The 11,735-nt window shown below is 31.8% G+C and overlaps 1 non-coding gene across 1 annotated transcript; it reads right to left on the bottom strand.

Annotated features, from left to right (window-relative positions):
• Positions 1-450: 450 nt before the first annotated feature.
• LOC115721471 (small nucleolar RNA R71) lies at positions 451-557 on the bottom strand. Its single transcript, XR_004012492.2, has one exon. It is a non-coding gene; the product is annotated as a small nucleolar RNA R71 (small nucleolar RNA).
• Between the last annotated feature and the right edge of the window lie 11,178 nt (positions 558-11,735).

Here is an 11,735-nt window from a genome sequence, read left to right as displayed (position 1 = left end):
TCAGACATCATGGCTGCCAATGCTGCAAACAATGGAGGCAACAACGGTAACAATGGTGGCGCAGTAGAAGATCAAGCTAATGGCCGCAGCTTGAGAGATTACATTCTCCCTACTCTGACGGGAGTGCAGTCATGTATCAGGCCACCGGCAGTGGATGCAAACAACTTTGAGATCAAACCTGCCATACTTCAGATGGTGCAGTCTTCAGTTCAGTTTGGTGGCCTCCCTTCTGAAGATCCTAATCTGCATCTTTCTAACTTCATGGAACTCTGTGAAACCTTTAAAGTTAATGGAGTTAGTGATGATGCTATTCGACTGAGACTGTTCCCATTCTCTCTTAGAGAGCGAGCCAAGAGTTGGCTAAACTCCTTGCCACCCAACTCTATTGCCACCTGGAATGATCTGGCAACGAAATTCTTGTCAAAGTTCTTTCCTCCGGCCAAGTACGCAAAGCTGAGAGGAGAAATTAATAAGTTCTGCCAACAAGATAATGAATCTCTCCATGAGGCTTGGGAGAGGTTTAAAGATCTGATCAGAAAGTGCCCTCACCATGGTATAGAGAAGTGGATCTTTGGTCCACAACTTCTACAATGGGTTGGTAGGAAATACAAGAACTTTAATAGATGCTGCAGCTGGAGGAGCCTTTATGAGGAAGAGTGCTAATGAGGCTTATGATCTATTAGAAGAGATGGCTCTAAACAATCAACAGTGGCCAACTGAGAGGAGTCAATCAAAGAAGGTAGCTGGTGTGTTAGAGGTCGATGCCATCACCAAGTTGACAGCACAGGTTGAGGCATTGACAAAGATAATTGCAGGGCAAGCTAAACAAGCCCAAGTTGTGTGTGAGTTATGTGGGGGAAGCCATCACTTTTCAGAATGCCAAGCTGATGTGGATGATTTGCCAATGGATGAAGCTAAAGCCATTGGAAACTATTCACAAAACAACAACAACAACTATGGGTTCAACCAGGGTAATAATCGAAGAAACAGTGGGTTCTATCAGCAACGAAATCAGAACCAGAATCAGAATCAACAGTTTAATCAGCAACAAACCCCTGGTGGAAATTCTGGTTTGCAGACAGATTTATTGCTACAATTCATGACTGAAACTAGATCTTCCATTAAAGACCTGCAGACTCAGATGGGCCAACTAGCAACTCAGGTAGCAACCCGTCCTCAAGGAAATTTGCCTAGTACAACTGAAATTAATCCTAAGGAAAACTGCAATTCAATTACCCTGAGGAGCGGTAAGAAGTATGATGGGCCTGAATTGACACAACCAATTGATGTAAATAAGGAGATTAAAGTTCAACCAGTGCCAACCCCAACACCAACAGTAGAGAAGGCTACTGATAGCTCAACACAACCACAACAGTCCCCACCAATCAGTATTGAGCATCATGAAAAGATACCTTATCCTCAGAGACTCCGTAAGACCAATCTAGACGAGCAGTTCACAAAATTTCTAGAGGTCTTCAAAAGACTACACATCAACATTCCTTTTGCTGAAGCCTTGGAACAAATGCCCCGTTATGTGAAGTTCATGAAGGAGATATTGTCTAAGAAGAGAAAATTGGAGGACTATGAAACAGTGGCATTAACTGAGGAGTGTAGCGCCATTTTGCAAAAGAAACTACCGCCCAAGCTTAAAGATCCGGGTAGTTTCAATATTCCATGCTCTATAGGGGGTTCGGTGGAAACCAAAGCTCTGTGTGATTTGGGAGCAAGCATTAATCTAATGCCATTGTCTGTCTTCAAAAGGCTAGGATTGGGAAAAGCAAAGCCTACAACAGTGACTTTACAACTGGCAGATCGTTCTTTGACTCATCCTCGTGGGATAATTGAAGATGTACTGGTGAAGGTTGGTAAGTTTATCTTCCCTGCTGATTTCCTAATTCTTGATATGGAGGAAGATTCCACTATTCCCATTATTTTGGGAAGACCATTCTTAGCCACGGGCCGAGCAGTGATAGATGTTCAAAAGGGAGAGTTAAAGTTGAGAGTGCAAGATGAAGAGGTCAATTTTAATGTTTTTGCACCAACTGACATTCCTACCTGTTGCAAGATTGAGATGGTGAAGGGTTCTTTTGTTAAAGCTGATAAGAAGAAAGCAAAGCCTAAAGAGCGACTTCGAACGATTCAGCGTCGTTGGAAAAGATTGATGTGTGGTAGTTCTGAAGGTGAGCTTACTCTTGTGCAAAAATCTGAAATCAACACTATTGGTGGTCAATTTTCTTCATTTAGTACGAGGGCTCTTTTGGATGAAAAGGGTCCACCCAACCCTTTCTGAGAGGGTCTCAGGTAAGTTTCTTCTCTCTGCATATTACTGTATACATTGGGGACAATGTCATATTTAGTTTGGGGGGAGAGACTTAAAAATTTTAAATTCTGCACTTTAATTTCTGCATTTTAATTTTCTGTTTTTAGTTTTTTGTTTCAGTTAAGGAATGGAAATAAGCTTGACGATAGTTGTATACTGCTGATTAGTGTGATGTGATCTGAAATTGTAAAATAACTGTGTGCTTGATTTTGTTAACTCTTTGGATTAGTTTGGATGCTTAGAAACTTGTGTCTTTCTGTAAATACTCAAGTTGTGAAAATTGTTATAACTGTTTTACTATGGTTTGTGGTAAGATTGACAGGATAGCTTAGAACTTGCATGTTTATTCTTTTGAGGCGAAATCCTTGATAGTGTTCAATTGGAATATGACTTAGGCATTTGTTGGATAGTTTGAGCCTTTCAAGCCTACCATAATGTGTATCCCTAGTTACCCTTTTGAGCCTTAACCTGTTGAGTTTTCACCCACTGATTTGAAATTTTGCAACCACACTATTACTCTTTGTTTTCACCATGATTATCCATGATATCATAAGCTATATGATTAGTTTGGGGGAAAAGAAACATTTAGTGTGACGAAATAGTGAGAGGGAGAAAATTTTTTGTAAGATTGAGATGAAAGAAAAAAAATTGTGTAATTCAATGTCACTGAAAAAAATATACTTGAAAAAAAAGAAAGAAAAAAAAAGAGAAAAATAAACAAATAAAGTATATGATTTCAGTGATGTTGGAAAATAGTAAATATATCCTCTCTCAATCTTGGTAGATGTGGGAACGCTATGGGGTATTGAAAAAAAGTAAGAAGCTTGTGGGTTCTGTTTGTGTCCCTGAATATCTGAGCCATATCACCTAAACCTTGAAAAGACCTAATGATTCCAAAGAATACTGTCAACATTAGTGGAGAAAGGTAAACATGCAAGCTTATGAGCTATCGGGTTGTGGAACTAATGGAAAGAGTAAAACTTTTATAACAAAGTTTCATATTTGAGTAGATTGTTGCAGTTGTACATAGTGATTATAATTGAGCATCCGAGTTAATTGTTAGAGTTAGTAAGATCAAAATTCTAGTTTATGCAAGGAAGAAAACAGAGCATGAGTCAGCAGTGTAGTGATTATCTGATAGCGTAGTTAGTTTTTTTTATCTTACTCGGGGGTGAGTAAGAATCTAGTTTGGGGGATTTTGTTAGGTTATAATTAACCTATATTTCGGGTCTTTAAAGTTAGCATTATCTCGTCTATTGGTGTCTTTTGGAGCAGTTTTACGCTTGATTTTCATTATTTCAGGTTCCCGGGGTGTTAAAGTTCGAATTCAGTCAAATGGCGAAAAACTGGGACAAACTTGGAAAAAATTGGAAAATTCGGCTCCAGATGCATCAGTAGTCGCGACCTCTGATGAGCCTGGTCGCGACCCTTTTTCCTGGTCGCGACCATGGTCACGACTTCGTAAGTTAGGCAGAAACTCGGTTTTTCGAGTTTTGCCTGTAGTCGCGACCAGCTTAAATGCTAGTCGCGACTATGTACGGAAATCGCAGATTTGACCTAATTTTGATTTTTCACTCAATTGGAGGCTCACCACTTATCCCTATATAAGGAATACGACATTGAAGGTCAAAGGCAAGCAAAAACAGACCTAATAGTGGAGGCAAAGTGGAGAGGAAGCTATCTTGAAGACCCGGAGCAATACCACCTTCTAGTTTCTTTCTTTTACCCTTTTTATTCTTCTTTATGTTTGTTTTTATTTCTGAATTAATCATGGATGTTTTTAGAGTTATTATGAACTAAATTTCCCAATAAGGGAGGATGATGAATGTTGTTTAAGTTTATGCCTAGTTAATAAATAATTGCCATTCCTTCATCTTATGTGTGAATACTATCTTTGTTTGTGTTTAATTTCATGTGCAAGCTTGATCACCTTTTACATGCTCTATGATCCTAATTCGAAATCTGAAAAGTGAGAATTAGGAATGCTAAAATTTGGATAGTCTAGGTTTTGATGTAAAACGAAAGTATTTACATAGCCTAGTGACTAATAGATTATTGCTTAATGCTGATTTTGTGTTGATCCAGTTAAGAAGTTAATTAGAGAACATATTATTTAGAACCTAAAAGATCTGAAAAGAGTTAGGTTAATTTATAATCTGTCTTTCACATTGAGATAAGGATAGCAATTAGGCATTAACATAGGTAACTTATCAACAGGATTCACCTCCCTAATCTCTCATCTTGATTAATCTTCGTTAATTTTCTCTTTAATTTTCTGAGTTATTTACTTTTAAAATTGCAACTTAATATTTTACCAAATAGAATCATAATTATAATTTAGTAGTACTCAATCCAATTCCCTGTGGTTCGACCTCACTTGCGTGAGATACTACTTGATACGTTCACTTGCGTAGTGAACAGAATTTTCGTAACAATTATTCTATCTTATTTTTAAATTTAAGGTCAGAATTTAATTTTTTTTTTAAATTATTCTATTTTTTAAATAATTTGACCTTATTTAAATTTAAAATAAGATTGCTATAATCATGATATTTTGAATAGAAATAAGATATTTAACTTTTAAATTTTGTTATTTTTTTTATTTAAATTAAATTATAAAATCAGAAAAGGATATTTAATTATCATTTTATTTTATTGAATATTTAATTTATAAAATAACATGAAAATTTAAAAGGTGGTTAGCAAACTTTTGAAATGATATTTAGGTTAGTTGAAACCTAATTTTTTAAAATTGTAGGTTTAATTTTAAATATTAATTTATTTTATCAAAATTTATTTAAAAATTCGAAAAAAAAAACATTTTTTTTATTATTTATTATTTTTGAAATTTAATTAATTAATTTAAAATTAAATAAATCCTACATCCAACTATCCAATTCAACTTGTTGCAGGAGTTTGTGTTTTAGCTGATGTGTAAGTTTTATAAAACCTATTATTGTTTGATCTAAATTGCCATGGTTAACTTGTTGACAGATCCAATGATTTAATTTTAACCCATGGTTCAATTGTCAATAGGTCAAGTAAATAATTTGTAACAGGTAAATTTTACATTCTTCCTTCATCTGTGTATGACCTAGTAACATGATAGGATCCATCCAAATCTGTGTGCCTGTGTGAGCCTATATGTTTACTTTTTGTTATAGATGCATATAGGTTGTTGCTAAATAAAATGTCACTCCCTGATAGATTTTATTTAGGTCCATTTAGTTTTTGGACCTATTCAATTAATAACAGTTATTCATTTTAAGGTTAAATTCCTCTCTTTTGGGCCTTGTGTGAGAGTTGGGGGCCAATAGAAGTGGGTACGACATACTGAACCCAGCCCTCCCTCACATGAACTACCAAAACTGTGAAGGCCCATTTGCCTGATTTAAATAACTATACTAGGTTAATTAAATTAGTTTAACCTAATAAAATTGATTAGCAACATAATTCACTTTTAAAATATATGAAATTTATTTTTCATTTTAATATTTTAAAGTTAATTTTAAGAAAAATACTCTTAGTTTAATGATATTATTTCTAGATAAACTATCTGTATTTTTCTTGTATTTAATTAAATAAAGAATTTTAACTAATTAGATTCTTTCTGAAGCTTATTTTAATTATTTCTTTAAATATTCCTATTTAAGTTATAAATTAGTTATTTCTAGCTAATTTTTCATACCAACTTAAATTTGAATATCTTTTGAATTTAAAATTAAGTTGAGGAATTTTAGGAGTTGGTTATTGAAGATTCTAGAGATATTTTTTAAGTTTTTTTTTTTAAAACTTAAAATGGAACATTTTTTTCAAATTAGGTTGTTACAACTTAATTTTGATATTTAATTAAATTTAATTTGAAGAATATTTAAGTTAGATATTTTTTCGATTCTTTCTATAGCAACTTAAATTAGTTTCTTTTTCAAATTTTTTAGAAAAACACTTAGTTAAATTGAGATATTTTGTAGATATTTATTTCTGGTACTAGCTATTATTTCTAATATTAATAGGAAAATATCTTAGATTGTGAAATTAATTGTTTAATAATTGATTTTGGTACAATTTAAGTTAAGTGTATTTTCCTCGTATTAAACTAGAATTAATAATTAAGTCTTCTCTATACTTAATTATTTATTTCTTGAATTTAATACATTTAATTAAATTGAAAATTACATATCTAAGTTGATTTTCATCATGATACTTAAATATTGTTATTTTCATGATATTTAATTAAATAGAAAATTATTAATAAGTTGGAAATTTTCTTTAAAATTCCATAAAAACTTAAATTTAAATAATTTTCTAAATATTTTATTTTATTTTATTAATCAATTTCGAAATTGCATTATGCAAGATAATTTTGAATTTATCTTGAAAAATAGATTAAATTTGTAAATTAATTATTTATTTTAATTAATTTTGAACCAACTTAAATCAATGATTTTTTCTTTTAATGATTAATTTAAAATAAATGAACTAAAATATATTATAATTAGAAATTGAATTAATTAGTCAAAGAAAATCTAGATAGATATCATTTTTGGCTTGAAGTATTTTTTCTAGTAAAGTTTAATTTTTTTTTCAAAAATTGTATAATTTTATATGCTTTAATTTTTCGAAACGCAATATATATTTTATAGAAAATTTAAATTTGAGTTGCAAATTAATTTAAATTAATACAACTTAAATTAAATAATTTTCTTAATATTTATTGGAAAATTAATACTAAGATGGAAATAATTCATTTTATTTTCACATCCATCTAAGTATAATTTTATAAATATTAAATTAATTTTTTTTTAGAATTTTATTCTAAATAGGAAATTTTAATTAAACAAGTATATATTTCAAATAAATAAATTTAAATAAATAATAGAAGAAAATACATTTTAAATATTAAGCTTTATTATTGTGATTAAGATATTCGATCTCCATTGTTAGTTTTACATAGCTATTGTTTTAGTGAGTAATCCTCCCTAATGGAGGAACGTTCATTAGCAAGTTAGTGCCGTAGAATCTTGAAAGATAAGTACATTTGTAAGTTTTTTATATTAGTATTGATCACCCTAATGGTGGCGACTGTATAAGACTTACAAAAGTATGAAACAATAGTGGAAGTTCATGAATTAGAAATGACCTTGACTCTCGCCTAAACGGGACAAGGTTGGATTCTTTTTTCGATCGAATAAAAGGTTGCTAGAATGTTTATCACTTTAGATGAGCTGACAACTCTATTCAACGGATGGTAGCTTTGAATCTCGCCTAAACGGGACACTGATATGAGTTTGTTGAAAACCTTGGAAATTATTTAGGATTGTGTGTTTTAGTATTTTCTCTTGTCATTCCTACTTGCTATGTGCTAATAATTTCTGAATAAGATTTTGTGTTAAACCATAATTGATTTCTATTTATTTTTGTAGTATCCTGTATAACCATGTCAAATCCCATGTTATCACTGTTGATTGAAAATAAGGTAAATGGATCTAACTTCCCTAAATGGAAAGAGAATATTAATATTGCTCTCATAGGTGAAAGTGCCCTGTTTGTGTTAACTGACCCGTCTCCTGAACAGCCAGGTGACAATGCAACTAAAGCTGTTAAAGAGAAGTTCGAGCGTTGGCAGAATGCTAACAACAAAGCTCGATACTTCATGCTTTCCAGTATGGTTGACACCTTGAAAACAAGGTTTGCAAACACTGTCACGGCTGCAAAAATAATGACGAAGTTAATTGAGCTATTCAAAATGGCATCTATTCAGTCTCGCTTTGACACGACTAAGAAATTTATCAATGCATGGATGGAACCCCATCAGAATGTGCGTGATCACCTTCTCTAAATGGAAAGTTATTTCCAGGAAGCCCAGAATCATGGTGCTGAAATGGATTAGACAACTCAAGTGAGTCTTATCTTGAATAGTCTGACTCAAGCTTTTCTGCCCTATACATCAAATTATGTCATGAATAAGAAGGAACAAGACTCTGACACGTTAGTCAATGACCTTCAGACATATGAAAATTTGATTGGAGGACCCAAGAACAAAGGGAGTAAACGTCAGAATTCTGAAAATGGTAATGGGACGATTAAAGCTGAGGCACACATTGCCTCTACTTCCAGACCCAAGACAAAGAAGAAGTGGAAAAATACCAAGAAGCGAGCTCAAGCTGTGAAAACAGTTAAAAGCAAAAAGGTTGCTGCTCCTGGTGATACACTAAAAGGAAAGTGTTTCTACTGCAATGAGAAAGGCCATTGGAAACCTCAATGTCCTAAACTTCTTGCAAAGAAACAAGGTATTTCTTTTATTATAAACTGATGAGTTTTAGTAAATTATTATCTATTTGGATTATTAATTCTGGACTACTAACATTATTTATTTATTTATTTTCTTATTACAGTCCAAGCTGCTTGAACTCAGGTGATATCATAGCGAGTTGAATCTTAAAGCTGGACAAAGGGGTGGAGTTCGTCCAAGATAAAGATGAAGCTCGTTTTTTTTTTATTTTTGAATTAATTGTTTCAGTTTTAGAACAATTTGGATTTCAATTATTAGTTTGGGATTTTAATCCCTATTTTCTTTCATATTATTGCAAACATTTTTTTTAAGATTTTTAATAAAGCTCTCTATTTTCAAAATAAATTGCAATTTATGAATTGAGCTTTATCTTCTTTATCTTATGTAATAATTACCAATTATATTTATATATTTGTATGTGTATGCGTTTTTTATTATTGATACAAATTCTATAGTATTTTAAACTCTTCATAGAGTTAATACTACATAAACACTAAGAAATTATTTTCTATGTTTGTGAATAATTTTTAATTCTAAAACAATTATTAAGAATTTGTTTAATAAAAAGATCTTTTGATCTGATAGGGGTGGAGAAAAAGTTAAGAATAATATGCAGTTCAACGATCATTTATATCTAATGAACTCTGGATTATATTCGAAACTCCACATAATCTCTATAACACTTAGAGAACTATGATCTCTATAACCCTTAGGGATGGATCATAATCTCTATATACTTAGGGGTGGACTTTATACCACAGTACTCTTTGTGACACATAATTTTAAACATGGAAGTAATATAATGAATTAGCTATTATCAGAATAAATTCTTGATCTTGATTATATGTTCCAGTTTATATTTACTGCTATAATAGAAATTGATACTAATAAAGTTCTTTGATAATGTATCACACTACCTTAATTGAGTGGGAGAATTTTAAAATTCTTTACCCATCTTCATTTGGTTGACACTTGTGATAGGAACTTAAGAACACTACTGAGAAAGTAAATCTAACCATTCATGTGGATAGAAATAACTTATCAGAATTATGAGAATAAGATAGAAGAATTCTTGCATAGTCTATTCGAATGACTTGAGCCAAGATTTCTAATCCTCATAACATTTCATGGTATCTCAATTTGATTGCTTAATCTCTAGCAAGTATTTTACACTTCAAATACTAGATTGCTATGTTGTTGACTTAGTCTTAAAGAAACTTACAGTTTTCAGACTAAGATAATAAGTCACAACTAGATATCCCTCAAAACAATAGTAAGAGGTAAAGCACAATTTACCAGGCATCTACTGTTGAGTGGGAGCCATCTGAGATGTAATCAAATAAGGAACATTAGGGGACAGTCAAGAAAGATTTATGAAAGTGACCTATATGTTAGATATTAAGGAACTGTATATTAGTAATCCTTATATCTACACCAACTCATTAAGATTTTGAGATGGTGGTTACTCTGGGGGTGGAGGAGTTATTCAAGAAGGATGTAAAAACCCTTCTATAATAATTCAAGCTCCACTAGCGAAGATACATGACTTTGTAAATTCGAAATTACCAAAAAGTTATTCTACTGAAGAAAATTCTACACTGTATTATCTCATTTCCAAATTTTAAATTATGAGAGATATGTCTTCTGTTCATTCAGATGTACTAATTAAGCAATAAGGATTTCAGTTTCCCTTGATGAGTAAAGCATATAGTTAAGGATGTTTCATAATATTTTATGAACTTGGTTCCAGAAATTTGGGTTGAGTCAAATATACTGCACTTGATCTGAAGATCAAGACAACAGATTGATTGGAATGCACAACTTGTTTTATGTTAGTGCAAGTGGGAGTGTGTTGGTTTTTGTGCCCTAAATAAAACCCAATACAATCAAATCTGATTAGTTCTCAATTTAAGAGATTTGAAGTGATTTATGTTAACATGTATTTTTCATCCATATGGTTTAATGTATATATATATTCAATATATGCACAAAATCAGTTAAGTCCAGAACATATATTCTTTCACAATTACAGTATTGTCAACACAGTGGAATGTGATTGTGATTATATGATTCGAAAGACTAAGTCCCTGTTTCATCAGTGTTTTGGATTTACACTGTTGTGATAATCAGCGATGAAGTATACTTACACTTTGAGTAGGTGTTATGTTCTTTTCAGAACATTGGTAAAGTATACTAGTTTCGAATGTATGGGGTATACGTTGGACTTGACCGATATTGAACTTAGTCAAGATATTATAGACTTACCGTTGTGTCTTTCCAAGTCAATATCACTAGTTGATCTTAGATCAAAAGAATCTAAATCCTGGTATGCTTAGGCTCAATCTTAGGAGTTCTATCCATGTTCTTTGATATATTAGTTAAGCCTACTTTTTGGTCAGGGCTTGATACGTATATTTTGGGAACATGATAGTATGATTGAGTGGGATTGCTGAACATAAATCTGGAATCTATAGCTTCTAAAGGTGTATAGAAGTCAAGTGATGATTCCCTTCGAGCTTAACTAAATAGAAGTAAATGGATGAGCTCTTGTTTCAGTGATTATATCTTAGTTCACTAAAACATCATTTACAGGTAGCTAAGTGTTTTAATGGACCAAATACATTGAGGGGTGAAACGGTAAATTTATCTCTTCTCGGTGTAAATCATCTATATAGAGGATCTTTAATCAAATTAAGATTATAACGATGGTTAAATGTGATAGCGTATCTATATCGTGGAACATATAAAGCGCTCTATATAAATCTAAGAGTGCAATTCCAAATTCTAAGAGTGGATTCAACAAGGAATTAATAAGTTAGAGAATTTACTTGGTAAATTTGGTTCGGCTTATTGGAAGCTCAGTAATATAGATCCATGGTCCCCATTCTATTTGAGACCATACTGCTTGTAAGACTCAATAATTGATTTGTGATTAATCAATTATAATTCTAAAGTTAGACTATGTCTAGTTTGTGAATTTTCACTGAGCAAGGGTGAAATTGTAAAGAAAAGAGATTCTAGGTTTATTTATTAATTAATAGACTCTATACGTCTAATTAATAATTATGTTAAATGACAATATTATTTAATAATCTATTTTAGCTATTAAATAATTAGTTTTGG

This window comes from Cannabis sativa, chromosome 2 (assembly GCF_029168945.1).
Source record: "Cannabis sativa cultivar Pink pepper isolate KNU-18-1 chromosome 2, ASM2916894v1, whole genome shotgun sequence".
In the NCBI taxonomy this organism is placed as follows: Eukaryota; Viridiplantae; Streptophyta; class Magnoliopsida; order Rosales; family Cannabaceae; genus Cannabis; species Cannabis sativa.
This window is presented reverse-complemented; position numbering and strand designations above follow the sequence as displayed.